We start from the raw sequence: 10271 nt of genomic DNA on the forward strand, positions 1-10271 counted from the left end.
ACCCCCTATGCCCACATACTGAGCACCAACTCTGTGCCAGACCATGCACTGGGCACTATGGACACAGAAGAATCCAACTGGGCCCCTGACCTCTGGAAGCCCAGCCTGGCCAGGCAGACAGATCTGCGAGCTGATAACAGAAGCCCAGTGTGCCATTGTCTAGCATCACCCAGACAAAGCTCACTTACACCGGGGAAAATCATAACGACATAGCAGGAAACCTGCCTGTGCCTCTGACAGCCAGCCCCCCACTTCCCAGACTTGGAGCCCAGCCTGTCCTGGGGGAGGGCAGACAGATGGTGACCCTGGCCAGCCAGCCCCCTACCCTCCCCCAGAGGGCTCTTCATTCCCTCATTTAGTCAGACATGCACAGAGCAGCGCAAGGCTGGCCCTGGGGGGCACAGATGAGATGAATCAGACACGGTCCATGCCCTCAGGGATGGCACAGGCTAGTGGTCTGTGTGAGCCACAGACACAATAACTGTCTCACTAACACGCAGGACTCTTTGAGCCACAAGCAAACTACCTCCAGGTGCCAGGTGAAGGGAGGCTGATTGACATTATTACAGCTTCCAGACACACATTGAACCACACCTTGACTTTATAGTCACACAGCAGTCACTAGCAGAACCAGGACAGAAACTCAAGCATTCTCTCCCTTTATTCCCCATCTTCTGCCCCAGTTTGGAAAGTGGGAATGTTAGAGACTTAATAGGTACCTGTTCTCCCTGGCAGTTGTTGAAATTTTGGTGACAACAGACAAAAGAACTCAATGCTCCCATTTCCTAGGCTCACAGGGACAGTGGCCACAATCCTGGTGCAGCTATTGCTCTCACACCCAGCTCAGCCAAAGGCCTTCTAAATTCCAGACAATGACACGTGATGGTGTGGGCCCCAACCCACACCATCAGCCAGACCCCGTAGGTCAGAATCATGGCTGCCCCAGAAGGAGCCAGTACTACCCCCAAATCAAGCTCCATTTACAGCCCCTTCATGATGCAGGCAGATGCTGTGATGTGTTGGCAGAGGGCTGGGCACACTGGAGGGTCTATGCCAAGGACAGAAGAGGCCTCCACATCCTGTGCCTGGTAGGAATCTTGAGGCTGGCCGTGCATGAAGGCTTTAAGTGGAGCTCCCTGCTGTATGTGGTTGTCTAGTGAACAGGAGCACAGGCTCAGGAGGACTGAACTTGAAGTAAGATGCTCAGCACCCTGAGCCCCATTTTCCTCATCTGTAAAACGGGGATATTGAGAGGAGCCTTGAATAGCCATAAGGACTGGGTGGGATAATGCATACAGAGCTCTGAGCATGGTGCCAGCCTGTAAGCAGAGCTCAGCAGACCACAGCTGCTGGTAGCAGTAATCACAGCATGAGTTGTACAAACAGTGGTATCAGAGCTGCAGGGTCACTGGAATGGACAGAGGCTACAAGTTTCAGACGAGGCCTGCAAGGTCTTCAAACTCCTAGGAGCTACCTCAGGGCTGAGGCCACACAGTGGAATCAGACAGGGCTATCCCTAGAAGGGAACAAAGCATGGGGCAATTCAATTAACACAGGGCCACCCTATAGAGTATATACAAAATGATTATCATTAAAAACAAAGTCAGCGCCAGATGGTGTCCATCTTAGTGTGGTCAGTCAGCAATGCCCTGCAGCACCCCATCACCCCCCAAGCAAAGGGCCTAAGGGGCCTGGGCTTAGGGAAGTGCCAAATATTTTGGCTCATATTCTATTCCCAGCACCTAGCGCTGAGCCAGACACACAAAGGACCCCTGATAATTTTGGCAGGATAAAAAGGACTACTGGGCAGAGTTCCAGCCCCAAAGGACCTCCCTCTCACTTCTGTTTTATTTAATGAGCTTCTATTATATGGAAGATTTTCCTTTGAAGTAAAAGAGCTTTAAAAAAATAAAACTGGCCTGGCGCGGTGGCTCACGCTTGTAATCCCAGCACTTTGGGAGGCCGAGGCGGGCGGATCACGAGGTCAGGAGATCGAGACCATGGTGAAACCCCGTCTCTACTAAAAAAAATACAAAAAATTACCTGGGCGTGGTGGTGGGCGCCTGTAGTCCCAGCTACTCGGAGAGGCTGAGGCAGGAGAATGGCGTGAACCCGGGAGGCGGAGCTTGCAGTGAGCCGAGGTTGCGCCACTGCACTCCAGCCTGGGTGACAGCGAGACTCCGTCTCAAAAAAAAATAAAAAATAAAAAAAATAAAACTGACGCCAGGCATGGTGGCTCACTCCTGTAATCCCAGCACTTTGGGAGGCCAAGGCAGGCGGATCACCTGAGGTCAGGAGTTTGAGACTAATCTGGCCAACATGGGGAAACCCTGACTCTATGAAAAAATACAAAAATTAGCCAGGCGTGGTGGTGGGCACCTGTAATCCCAGCTACTGGGAAGGCTGAGGCAGGAGAATCACTTGAACTTGGGAGGCGGTTTGCAGTGTGCCAAGATTGTGCCATTACACTCCAGCCTGGGTGACAAGAGCAAAACTCTGTCTCAAAAAATAAATAAATAAAAATAAAAAATAAAATTGAAATCCAATGAACTTGTTTATGCTCCTCCTTTTATAGAAGGGGAAACCGTGGCACCGAAAGGCAGGGGGACCTGCCCGAAGGCACAGAACTCGGCAGTTCCCACAGATTCAGGCTTTCTCCCCTACCCTGTGAGGTCATGCTCCAGGGTGCTGAGGCTGTGAGGTGAAGAGCAGAGCTGGTCTGGGTGCTGCTAGAGTTATAGCCCCTGGGCTCCTGGTGCTAAAAGGGCAGGAAGGGTGCAGAGCCTCTGACCCCAACACTGCTGGGAACGGAACACGAGTGCACCATCAGAGGTGCTGCCCAAGATTAATGCACCAGAACGTTTACCATCATGTTATTTATAATATTGAAAAATTGGAAATGACCTAGAAACAGGTTGATAAATTATGCCAAAACCTTTCAGTGGACTATAAATCAACTACTAGAATTTATCTCTTTGGAGGCTATTAACTGGTGACTTAGCGTCAAGGCAAAATAAGGCTGACACCAATTTTTAAAAATACATATATACAAAAAAGTGTTAAGAATAGTTATTTGGGGGAGGTTGGAGGAAGTTCATGAGTAATTTTTTTATCGTTTTACATATTGTCTGTTTTTTCCCAATTTCCTACAGTAAACATACATTGCTTTTAGAATCAAAAAAGTAAAAAAAAAAAAAAAAAAAAAAAAAAAAATTAAGATTCCCTGCCCAAGGCCAGGTAGGACCGTCTGAGAGGGCCAGCCTCATTCATCCCTTAGTGCAGCAAACTACCATTATCTTATTTCAGGCCCCTGTGTTTCCAGACACTGGAAATGTCTTAGACACGTGGATCCCTTTTGTTTTTTTTTTGAAAGAGGGTCTCCGTCTGTCACCGAGGCTGGAGTGCAATGATGTGATCACTGCTCACTGCAGCCTCAACCTCCCGAGGCTCAAATGATTGTCCCACCTCAGCCTGCCAAATAGTTGGAACTACTGGTGCGCACCACTACACCTGGCTAATTTTTATATTTTTTTGTAGAGGCTGGGTTTTGCCATGTTGCCCAGGCTGGTCTTGAACTGGGTTCAAGTGATCTGCCCGCCTCAGCCTCCCAAAGTGCTGGAATTACAGGCGTGAGCCACCGCACTTGGTCTTGGATGCCATCTTTAATCCATTTCATGAGTCAGTTGCCAAATATTAATGATATTAATAGGCTCCTTCTTAATTGCTGAGTCAACCATTAAAGATTTGCAAAGTGTCATAATACATATTTTGCATTTAGGGCAGCAGTTCAAATATTCAAACTTTACAACACCAAAAGCTACTATTTTTGTCTTTTGTGCCCTGCAGGTTGTCCTCTGCATTCTAAGAAGGAAACATGCCCATTCTTCTCCCTGCTTAGACTTTAGCAGTTCCTTTTTCCTTCCAACTAAACTTATCACTGGTGCTAATGGTCCCTAGTGTACTGTGTGACTTTGAACAAGTCACTTGACCTCCCCCTGGACTTCAGCTACCCCTCTATAAGGGCCTTTCCAGCTTGAGATTCTTACTCTCTCTCAGCTTCAGTTCCTGCATGGCAGCCAGCTGGCAGTTTTCAGCCTCCAGATGCCTTGGCTGCGCCCTTACATGGTGCCCCTCAAATGTTGGGTCAGTTGGTTTCAGCATCCAGAGTTCCAAGAGAAGTCAGAGAAGAAGCGGCACCTTTCAGGGGTGGTGCTAAGATAGATTCGGCATCCTAAATGGACAAATCATTCTAATCTAAACCTTTATGGGCTCCCAGTGCCTCATTAAACATCCAAGCCCCTAAGGCTCTGAATCACAGCTCCTCTTCCCTCGCAGCCCTCCAAGAGGAGTTCTGATTACCCCATAAATTACATGCTATCAGAGGGTAGCTGCAGGCCCTTCATCTTGCAACATTTTTATGGGATATGGATTCTGCCAGGCTCCCAGTCCCTCCATCCCCATGGTTACCAGGGAGGGTATCAGCCGAATGTCCTCTTTGGAGCACTAGCTCAATCTCCGCTGATGCTTCTCCGCTCTCGGAAATGCATTCAATTCTCCCAAATGCAGAAGTATTTGTTCTCAGCTCTTCTACCAAAATGAAGTCCAGGTGGCCTGCAGATCCTGCTGCCTCAGTAAAACCAAACAAACCACTTTCTAGACATTCTCACTCCTCCTGGGTGTTCAAAGGGGCTGGCCCAGGGGCCAGAACCACTACTAGGACCCCAGTCTCAGGGTCAGACCCTAACTAGCCATGGTGACCAGCCAGCCAAACAGAAGGAATGGCCAGAGGAGCCATAAAAACAAAGTGCAAAGGAAGGGGCCAAAACCCCCTCAGCTCACACCACAGACTCAAAATCTCCCTCTCTCAGCCCAGTGGTGCCTGCCTTTGATCCCCAGATCTGCTGTGCCTCCACCTCACCCCTGGCCATTTTGGTCCATTGCCTACTATCTTGGTTTGGGTTACCCCAAATGCTGACTATGAGACAAGGATTCAGGTGTAAGCATTTATTTGGGAGATGACCCCAGAAGACTCCTGTTGGAGAGTGGGATGTGGAGTAGGGAAGTGAGTCAGCCAGCAAAGGGTGGAGTGTAAAGCTTTAACCCACTGGGGAACTCTAGGAGTTGGTGCCAAACTCATGCCTCTGAGTGCTCCACCCCCCATCTTCCAGGAGCAAGGAGCTGGGGTATATGCACACCAACCTCAGCCAGTCATTGGCAGGAGACTGCTGGGAGGACAAATTCTCCAATGCTTGTGACCTGCCATAGACTCTGGCAGGCAGGATAAGTCCTTGGGCAAAGAGATTCATATGCTGTACTTGGAAATCAGGTACCCATCATGATGCTGGGGATGAAAGATCAGCTGCTACACCTGTTCAGCCACTTAGCAGACAGCTCACCTCCCCTGGGAAGCTGTTCTGGCTGCAACATCCTGTGCAAAGTTAGACAGTTTTATTCTTTTTTGTAATGTCACCTCCTTTAGAGGAGGCAAGAAATGCCAGGATGCTGGGACTTGGGGCAGGGAAGTAAGTTGCCCACAGAGCCAGTGATTGCAGAGACAGGCTGCTGTGATGATCTCACTAGGAATGATGGTGTGGCCTGCACCCGATGCCCCTCCATTCCCAATACTCAGGTGATGCCTTTGTGCCCTAGGGAAAACTTGGATAGCCCTGAGCTGCATGATCTACGTGGGTTCCCAGAGTTCCCCAGTGAGAGGCAACACCAGTCACCCATGATGGTCACTTGCTGATAACACTCCCTTTATTGGCAGCCTCCCTTCCCTGCTTCACTTTCTCACTCTCCTACATGTGTTTCCTGGAATCACCTTCTAAATAGACTAGTTGCACTCAAACCTTTACCTGAGGCCTACTCTGAGAAACCCAACGGCGATAGCAGGTGATGAGCGCAAGTAGAGGGACATGGAGATGCTTTTCTGGAGAAATCTCAGTAGCAAGACTGAATAGTATAAAAATGTGAGTTCTTCGCAAATTAAATTTTCTGCTCAATACAGTTCCAATCAAAATTATAATGGAAAAACACTCAGAACATCATTTTAAAAAATAATTTTTCAGGTAGTATATTAACTTCCTACTGTTACTATAACAGATTACTGCAAATTTAGTGGCTTAAAACAACACAAATTTATTCTCCTATAGTTGTGGGGAATCAGAAGTTCAAGATGAGTCTTAAGGAGCTAAAAGCAAAGCGTTGGCAGGGCTGGTGCCTTCCCTCACCAAGGTGTAATCTGTTCCCTGTTCTTCTGGCTTTTAGAAGGTGCTTGTCCTCCTTGGCTTGTGGCCTCAGTACTCCAATCCCTGTTTCTATGGTTTCCTCTCTCTATCACCCCTGCCTCCCTCTTACAAGAACCCTTGTGATTACATAGGGCCCCTCCCAGATAATTTAAGATAATCTTCCCATCTCAGAATTCTTAAGAATCTTAATCACATCTGCAAAGTCCCTTTTGCCATGTAAAGTAATATATTCATAGGTTCCAGAGATGAGGACCTGGACATCTTTGAGGGGTCATTATTTAGCCCTCCACAGTTACAGCAGAGAAGTAAATGAGCTGAAATTGCAAAGATATTTTTGAAGAAATAAAGAGTAATGAAGGTAGACTTGCTTACCTGATAAACTCTAAAATCCTAATAATTGAAACTGTACTATTGGTGGAAAAATCAACAATAACAGGATCATAGAAATAGACCCAATGATACGTTAAAAGTTGGTTTAAGATAAATGTGGTAGATCAAACAGGTGAAGAAAGGAAGAAGTTATTATTCAATATACAGTCTAGTTGGTTAAGTTCCTAACGACAAATAGTTTCCTTACAATTTAAAACAAAATACAGTAGATTAAAGAGTGTAATGTTTAAGAGTTTAACCAATAAAGGGCCAGAAGGAAATAAAAGTAAAAATATTTACTAGCTTTGGGTATTAAGAAGGATTTCTCTGCCTGTAATCCCAGAACTTTGGGAGGCCAAGGTGGAAGGATCTCTTGAGACCAACCTGGGCAACATAGAAAGACCCCATCTCTACCAAAAAAAGAAGGATTTCTGAGTATAAAGTCAATAAAATTCATAATAGAAAAGGTTAATGAATTCAACTACATAAAACTTAAAGTCTCTATGTCAAATGTACCACATGAAAAAGAGTTTGACGTCCTAAGTCATCAAGAAAATGAAAATCATTATTGCAATGAGATGCCACTACAGTCCACTAGAATGACTAAGATTTTAAAAACTTACAACACCATATGTTGGCAAGATATGGAGAAACTAGAACCTCATACACTGCTGGGGGGAGTGTTAAATGGTACAATCACTTTAGGAAACAGTATGGCAGTTTCTAAAAAAAGTTAAACGTACACTTGCCATATAATCCAGCAAACCATTCTTAGATATTTAGCCAAAAAAATATGTCCACAAAAAGACTTGTACAAAAGCGTTCATTGGAGCATTATTTATAATAGCTAAATGCTAGAGACAACTCAAACGTCGGCCCACCAGAAAACGAATAAACAAACTGTGCTATGTTCATACAATGGAATATCACTAAGCAATAAAAAGGAAGAGCATATCAACCATGACAACATGGGTAAATCTCAAACACATCATGCTGAGTGGAAGAAGCCAGACACGGAAAAGGCCATGCTTTACAATTCCACTTGCATGAAATTCTAGAACAAGCAAGACTGATCTATGGTGACAGATATCAGAGCAGTGGTTGCCTCTGGCAGAGCAGTGGGAGGGTGAGGATTGACTGGAAGAGAGCACAGAGAAACTTTCTAGGGTAATAGAAATATTTATATATATGTTCATTTTTTTCTTTCAAAGTAGTGATTGTCCTGAAGAATCAGAGAGGAGTACTCAGGGTGTTGCAAGTCCTGATTAGGCAGAGGCATCAATCACATTTCATTCATCTCCAATCATCATGTTACATCTTCCCTCCAAAAGGAGGAACAGGTAAGGATTATCCCACCCATCGATAAGTATTATATATTTTGATAGAAATGTGGGTTACATAGGTGTATGCATTTGTCAGAATTCATGAAACTTACACTTAAGCTCTATGTCAGGGTGACCAACCTTTTGGTCTCCCTGGGTTACATTGGAAGAAGAATCATCGTCTGGGGCCACACATAAAATACACTATTGTCACAGGATCCTTGGGGTGTCACTTTTCTGGCTGGAAACCTCTGTGGCTGCTGGCCCCTTTACCTGAGTTTTGCTTGGGCCCACTGGGCTTGCTCTGCCCACTTGGCCTGGCAGGCTTTGTTCACCTTGCACTACCAGCCTGGATCCCATGCCTGCCAAGGGCAAGTCAGGTGCAGAGTGACAAGGGGTATGTGAGTGAGTGTGAGGTCTGGCTGCTGCATACAGCCAGGCACACCAGCTGCAGCAGGGCAGGCACCTCCAGGCACTGGCATGGGTGCCAGTTCCCTGTGAGGCTGCAGCTGCACCCAGTGTACTGCAAGCAGTTTCCGTGGCTGGCACTAGGGAACATGGCAGTGCCTGGAAGCTTGGAGACTCCAAGAACTGCAGAGCCCCAAAAAGGGTGTCACAGCCCTGGGTCAGGGAGCTCCTAGGTCTGGGATTCCCAAAGGGCTGAAGCTCTTCTCTCCTTCTCTCTTCTCTCTCTCTCATCTTCCACAACGTGGCAGGCAAGGGACATGTTTCAGTCCTGTTTGTGTTACAGTTCTTTCAGCCCTGCCATTCAGCAGGTCCCAAGTTCTTGTCCTGCATCCAGAAAGAATGAGGTGTGCAGACAAGTGGAGGGTAGCAAGGTGAAGAAGTACTTTATTGAGTGATAGAACAGGCTCAGGGGAGACCCACAGTGGGTAGCTCTTGTCTGCAGGCAGGTCATCCCACCGAGTGTCCAGCTCTCAGCAGAGAGGAGACCCACAGTGAGTAGCTCCTCTCTGCAGACAGGTCATCTGTGCAAGTCTGGCTGAGTCTGGGGTTTTTATATGCCTCAGAGGGGAGGAAGTGTGTGTTGATTGGTCCATGGGCAGACCCAGAAAAAGTACCGTAAGTTCTCACTCTGGTTGGCAGAACTGGCAGCTTGGCCCCCATGCCTCAGGCTGTCCCTGGCCTGAAGGTGGGGTTTCATCAGGGACCCACCCCTTTCTGCCCAGGAGCCTGTCTCCTGACGCCATTAACCTGCCATTCATGGTGCCCACAGTGCCCAGGCTGTTCATGCTGAGGGGTGCCTGCAGATGTGCCCTAGCCGCCCTTATCCCTGCCTTGGCCTCTCTCCCCTGCTCATCTGCATTCAAAGTCTGAAGGGAGCTGAAGCAGCAGGGAGCTGGTGTGTTAGCACTGCCCTAAGTGTGCACACACCTAGCTGGGTCATGACAGCACCCAGGCTTAGCCACAACTTTGCTCCAAAATTGGAGTGGGTGCTGGGAGTGGGGAGAGGCCAGGCAGCAGAACCAGTGACTTCAGAGCCTTCAGGGACAGGGAGCTTCCTGGGCCCCTAGAGTGCAGAGAGGCCTGGTTCCACAGCCGTGGCTGGGCAGCTGCAGTTGCCCCAGTAGGGTGGGGCTCCCATCCCTCCAACTTGGAAGTGGGCAGGGCTTCCACCTGTTCCCAGCTCTCACTGGCTCTGTGGAGTGGGTGGCCCTGGCTACGCCTCCCCCACTGCAGCCAGCATCATGGCAGCGGCCGGGCCACCACTGCCATCACTAACACTAACAATAGCTGATGAACTAAAAACAAACAAACAAAAATCTCATAATATTTTAAGAATGTTTATGAATTTATGTTGGGCCACATTCAAAGTTGTCCTGAGCTGCATGTGGCCCATGGGCCACTGATTAGACAAGCTCGATTGTGCATTTCAGTAACAAAAAGTGACGCCAGGTGCATTGGCTCAAGCCTATAATCCCAGCACTTTGGGAGGCCAAGGCAGGCAGATCACTTGAGATCAGGAGTTTGAGACCAGCCTGGCCAACATGGTGAAACTCCGTCTCTACTAAAAATACAAAAATTAGCCAGACACGATGGGGTGTGGTGGGGCTGAGGTAGGAGAATCACTTGAACCCGGGAGGCAGAGGTTACAGTGAGCCGAGATTGCACCACTGCACTCCAGCCTGGGTAACAGAGTGAGACTCCACCTCAAAAGAAAAAAAAAGTGAAAGAAACAAACAAAATTAAACGCAAATAAATTAAAAATAGTGTTTGTGAAAAATATGACAGTCTTACAACTTTACTATATAAAGATTACTTGAAAATGAATAAAATAATTAACATCCAAAGGGAAGAAAAATGAATATGA

The 10271-nt window shown here is 47.3% G+C and overlaps 1 non-coding gene across 1 annotated transcript; it reads right to left on the reverse strand.

The window, feature by feature from the left end:
• Positions 1-7846: 7846 nt before the first annotated feature.
• Positions 7847-7980, reverse strand: LOC129490870 (U8 small nucleolar RNA). Its single transcript, XR_008660353.1, has one exon. It is a non-coding gene; the product is annotated as a U8 small nucleolar RNA (small nucleolar RNA).
• Positions 7981-10271: the final 2291 nt, after the last annotated feature.

Source organism: Symphalangus syndactylus, chromosome 9, assembly GCF_028878055.3.
Source record: "Symphalangus syndactylus isolate Jambi chromosome 9, NHGRI_mSymSyn1-v2.1_pri, whole genome shotgun sequence".
Classification (NCBI taxonomy): domain Eukaryota; kingdom Metazoa; phylum Chordata; class Mammalia; order Primates; family Hylobatidae; genus Symphalangus; species Symphalangus syndactylus.